At 39.3% G+C, this 6,000-nt stretch overlaps 1 protein-coding gene across 4 annotated transcripts in view; it reads right to left on the reverse strand.

Moving 5' to 3' along the window:
• GOLGB1 (golgin B1) overlaps positions 1–5,220 on the reverse strand; it is a 63,467-nt gene extending 58,247 nt beyond the window's left edge. For all 4 annotated transcript variants that reach the window (XM_081301468.1, XM_081301467.1, XM_081301466.1 and 1 more), the window contains exon 1: positions 5,103–5,220. The gene's annotated coding sequence lies outside the window, so the exon portion shown is untranslated. The remainder of the gene's footprint in view (positions 1–5,102) is intronic.
• Positions 5,221–6,000: the final 780 nt, after the last annotated feature.

A 6,000-nucleotide genomic window follows, 5' to 3' on the forward strand; every position in this document is an offset into this window, starting at 1 on the left:
GAAAACTCCAGAGGTCAAGACCCCTAAGTTCTTCAACAGATAATTGTAAGGAAAAGACTTAAACAAAATATCAAATTTTAAAAAGGTGACATTTAAATTTGGGTAATAAAACTATAAAGAAATCACAAGGAAGTGATTACCTTTGGAAGGGAAGAGGGTGGGAATGGGCACATAGGTCAGTCTATGGGATGATGTTCAAAGTTGTATTTTTACCTGGTGATTATGACAAGACCATTCACCTTAAAGTAACTCATTATGCCATAGGTATTTTGTGGTGTGGCTTTCCATATCTGGGTTTTATTTTTAAATGAGAAGGGTTTTTTAAAGAAAAAATCATTAATAATTAACTATTTGTTAAGCAATTATGTTTAGAAGCATCCATAGGGAGTTTCTTTTGTTTATTTTTGATTGACATATATTTTTTACAACTTATAAGATACACTGTGATGTTTTGATTCATGTATACATTCAGTAATGATTAACTCATAGAACATAGCATATTCATAAGGGAATTTCTAGACTTAACCCGGGGCTTTTTGTTACATGTCCCAAAGTGACTGGATGCTCTTCAGCACCTTCAGTTCAGATTCCCTGACCAATCCCTCTATTCCCTGTCTATCACAAACCTTCTGTTCATACCCATACTTTTCTTCTCTAAGTACCCTAGACCCTATTGCTACCACTATTACTTTTAGAACTAAACAGAAAAGTAGTGAAATTTCAGACCGTGTTTCTCAACTATTTTTAAGCCATATCCATTTCAAAGAAATGTAAAACTATCACCTTTGCAAATGTGTGCACACACCCACTCCCCAAGGTGGCAGGCCTTAAAATCAAACCTTATGCATATTACAATTAGAAAATTTGTGACATATCTTGTTTTATGTACTGTCTATTGTGAAATTATGATTTAAATTTTTTCCAATTATGCAGAAATCTATTTTCATATAAAATTAAGATCCTAAGGGCTGGGTTGTGGCTCAGCGGTAGAGCTCTCGCCTAGCAGGTGCAAGGCCCTGGGTTCAATCCTCAGCATCACATAAAAGTAAATAAATAAAGGTATTGTGTCCAACTACAACTAAAAAATAAATATTAAAAAAAATCCTGAATATTTTCTGAACTATAATTTTCCTCCTTTCTCCCCTATACCACTACCATACACGAGATTCTGATTCATCTTTCCTTGGAGGCTGTGTTTTACTGGCATCCTACTGAAAAGTCATTACATGCAAAGGATACATTCACATGAAAACAGGATGACAAAAATATTAATGGCAATAATTATTGAGAAATATTTAATTTTATTGCAAAGTAAATAGACTATATATTTTATATCATGCCAATGCTAGGTTTCTGTAAAACACTTGGGCGAATAAAACAATCCCTCAAAGTCCATGTAGGCTGCACCTTCCACAAACTCAGCCACTGTATGTTGAAATGGTACTGAGAATTAAATAAAGCATTATTTTTCTAAAGCCTTCACTGTTTATCAGCAATTACTATTTTTAACATAGTTATCTAATGTGTAAGGTTATGGTAGGAACTATAAAAATAAAAGGAATATCAAGCATGTCTTCAACCACAGAAAACATAATTAAGTTGAAAAAATAAGCAAAATAACTGAAGATAGGACGTATGTACACTGTGTGTACATGCCTATGTGCCACTTGCTGTGGAATTTAAGTCACATTCCCACAGAAACAACACAGAAAATGGTTAGATTTACATTGAGGTCACTTCTCAGACTCATTTCGTGAATTTTAAGTTGTACCTCTGTAGTTTTCCTGAACTCATTTTCAAAGTGATTCTCAACCAGGATAAAGAGCTAAGAGGAAGGTAAAGAAGGTAGTGCTATGCAGCTAGAAAAAGCACACTCAATATTATAATTAGACAATTAGAAAACTAAAAACTTTTTTTCATAATTCAAAATTCAAAAAGTCACTATTTTTTATTAAACAAATTTAGAAGTAAATGATAGCAATATCAATACACAGCACTATTCATCAAGCATTTCTCCAATTGCTTTACATATATAACCTATTTTTCCTCATTATTTAACTCATTTTCTTATAACGACTCTCATAAGGAGATACTATCATTGTCCCTAATTTTAAAGTGAGTGAACTAAAGCACAGGGAAATTAATTTGCCCAGTCACAGCTCTGCAAAGTTTCTTGGCTAATTGGCTAATAGAGGTACACAAAAGACATTCCATTTTTTGAGTAACCTCAGCACCCAATATTCTTCACCAAGGCTGAAAAACAGGGATAATGGCATGAGGGCACCATGTTTATTCTTTTTCTTCTCTTCTTCTTTTTATTAAACCCAAGTCCTTGGGCATGCTACACAATCATTCTACCACTGAGCTACATCCCCAGCTCTTTTTATTTTAAGAATAGGTGATTTTTTTTAGCATGTTATATGATTCATAATAATATGGCCCCTAAAATTCCATATTGTTTATACCACAGACAGGACCATACAAGGACACTACACACACACACACACACACACACACACACACACACACACAAAGATGTTCATTAGAGCAGTGTTTGATAGCTAAGGACTGAAAACAATCTAAATCTGTCACCAGGACAGCTGTTTCTACAAGGGAAAGCCATTTGAAATAGAGGTATTTTTATACTTATGCATATTGAAAATGTCTAATACAGGTTAAGTATCCCTTATCCAAAAATGCCTAAGATCAGAAATGTGTCAGATTTTGAATGGTTTTGAATTTTGGATTATTTGCATATACATAATTAGATATCTTGTCTATCTCAAGTCTTGTCTATCTCAAGTCTAAACACAATGTTCAGTCTTGGGGATAGAACTCAAGTCTAAACACAATGTTCATTTTTGTCATATATACCTTATAATCAGAGCTTGAAGATAATTTTACACAATATTTTTAATAATTTTGTGCATGAAATGAAAATGCATGGTATAGAGTTTTCCACTTGTGGCATCATGTCCTAGTGCTCACAGTTTCAGATTTTTTATCATTTCTGATTTTCAGATTAGGAATACTCCAACTAAATATGGTATTAAGTGGCAAAAAAAAAGGATATAGAATAGAATGTACATTGTGGTTCACATGAAAGGAGGTATATATTATATGTATGCTTCACTATGACCAGAAAATTTCTTAAGGATAATCAAGAAATTGTTCTGGTTAGTGGGGAATGAAGAAGAAAATCAATAGAGGTTTGTTTGTTTTACATTATATCCTTTGGTACTGAAGTATACATAAATGATTTTAAAATATCTTAATTAAAAACAGTATGGTAGAGCCTAATCTCTACTTTCTTAAAGGTTCTTGACAATAGACTAGTTACTATGTAATGACTATTGGTGAGATGTGTCCATTCCAAATAATTTATTCCTAATAGTAGTTAACCTAGAGAAATTAATGATTTATAAACAATGCAATATCAACATCCCCTAATCAATCCATTAACCCAAAGGAGGGAAAAGAGCAGGGGGCTTTAAACATCAAGTAAAATTTATAGGAAAAGAAGAAAAAGATCTAAAGATAATTAGTTTTAGGAAGGGACTCACGGAGGTTCCCCTCACTCTGGAGATCCTCAGGTGCAAACAACCTTGAAAAAACAAGGCATTGGCTCATCTCAGCAACCCTTTAGCATTAGAAGGATCTTTCGACTGACCGTTTTCCATTTGTATGCAGAGTTCCAATATGATCTTTAAATTGAGTTGGGAGTGTTCTACCATTTTTAAAAAATCATTCTTTTAAATTTATATTTTTGTATGTTTTATAACAGACGTGATATATTTATATTAGCAGTCACATGTTAGCCAAAAGAAGTATACAATATTTGGGGGAAAACACATGCTCAAATTGGCAAGAGCTTGGGCTGGGGTTGTGGCTCAGTGGTAGAGCGCTTGCCTGGTATGTGTGAGGCACTGGGTTCCATCCTCAGCATCACATATAAATAAATAAAATAAAGGTCCATGGACAACTTTAAAAAAAAAATGGAAAGAGCTCTACCACTGGGCTACACACCAGCCCGCAATTTTTAAGTACTCTTTTAACACTATTTCATGACTAAATCCTCCCCTTTTTCCAACAGAGTATTTCCTGGATTTGATCCTTCAAAGTCATTCTGACTATCCAATGTTATTAATTTATGGCTTCTGGAAAGGCAGCCAGCAATTCTGTTAAGTTCTCCACTGCCATCTTACATAGAACTGTAAACGGGTCCCTTTTACATTCGGACAGCTTCCAACTATCTCCAAAAGTGAAAGCGCTTGTCCAAGATTTTTAAATACCTCTGTCCCATTCTTAAAGTGCTCTCTCCCCATAGACGAACCGGAGCTCTTTAAATAAGTCAGAGAAACATATTCACCAGTTGTCAAGGAACTCAACTCTCGCGTTCCTTCGTGTGTTACCCACAATAAACACACTCCACGCAACCAAATCAAGTTCTTTTCCTCCAGAATTCTCTTTTAAGTCCCCTTTCCTCCAACTGCCTGCCACCTGATTCCTGGGGTTTTAGCACTGATAGAATCACAGGGATCCCTTTCGTCTCATCTCTCTAGCAACCCTTTAGCATTAGAAGGATCGTTCGACCGTGTGGCGTTTGTATGCAGAGTTCCAACGTTTCTTTGATCTCCGGCCTTGAGACCAGCCTCCCCTTCGGGACACTAAGTTTGTTTAGGACCAGGATTCGAGGGTCCCCGGCAGGTTCTCTCCGATATAAGTTGTTGCGTACCGAGGCCGACTAAAGCGGGCCGCTCAGGAGAGAGGGCCCGGAGGACAGGACTGATCCGGGAGCCCTTCCCTGTCGCTCCCTGAGGAGAAAGGTCCTGAGAAAGGGGCAGACCGCGAGTTCGTGCTGCGAAGCCGCGCAGAGCGAAGCCAAAACCCTCGGCGGGGCCCACAGGAATGAGCGCTCCTAGAACTAGGCCTGGTAGGTGAAGGGAGGCGGGTGAAGAGTTGGACCCAGAGTGAATCCGGGAGAGGCGGGGCAGGGAAGGGACTCGACTGTGGCTGCTCCGAAAGTCCCCACGGCCTGTGTGGCAGAGGTGACCGTTACAGCACTCGAGGAGGGGAGGTGTTGGGGAGCGTCACCCACTCACCTAGAAGCGACTGAGATGGGGGGCTCCAGCGGCCCCCCTCCCAATCTAAGCCACGTCAGCTCGGAAACACCATCCACCGACACCTACCACCGCCGCGCCCCACCAGGGACTGAGCCACTCGCTGAAGGGACGGAAAATAAGATTAGGACCTCGACCAATCAGAGCTATCGTCAGAGCGTTACCAGGGAGACCAGGCACGCCTTGTTTGTAACTAAACCCGTCAACAATGACAGCAGCCAATCAACGCTCGGAAACTCCTCCGCTTCCCCAAAGAAACAGCTAATGGACTTTAAGGGCTGGGGGAGGGGCGGGATCAAAGGCGAGCGCGTGTCCCGGAAGAAGATGGGGGAAAGGCCGGAAAGGCAGAGAGGGAGGGCTTTCCAGAAAGGTCAGGCGATACCGGTGTGTGGTGAATGTTCCGGTGGCCTCTCGTTGGTCTGACCAGACTATGGCTGAGGTTTCTTTGGAGAATTTGGACTGAGGTTACCAGCTGCAGTCAGATTGTTGAATGAGCAAGGAAAAGGGAGTGGGGATATGGGTTTTGCTGGAGTCGTAAAATAGTAAAAGTCGGAAAGTTGGTCTTCTAGTGTGACCTTTTCACTTTGCAATGAAAAATAAGAACTAGAGAAGTGACATACATACCCAAAGACAAACGGCGACCAGGACCTGGCGTTAATATGAAAGAAGACTGGCGACATCTCTAAGGGCATAAGTGTGAGAAGTGAAGAATAGTGAATAGTATGAAGGTGCCTCTTAGTAAGTGGCGCTTCAGCAGTTCTTTAAACAACAGTGGTATTTGAGGGTTCAGACTCTGGAGTGTGAATTAATGAAGAGCTCCAGCCAGAGACCGGAATCACTCAGGCTCTGTTTTGGGCTCCTCGGTAAAACGGTTAGGGAG

This window comes from Spermophilus citellus (genome assembly GCF_964194105.1).
Source record: "Spermophilus citellus genome assembly, chromosome: 7".
In the NCBI taxonomy this organism is placed as follows: Eukaryota; Metazoa; Chordata; class Mammalia; order Rodentia; family Sciuridae; genus Spermophilus; species Spermophilus citellus.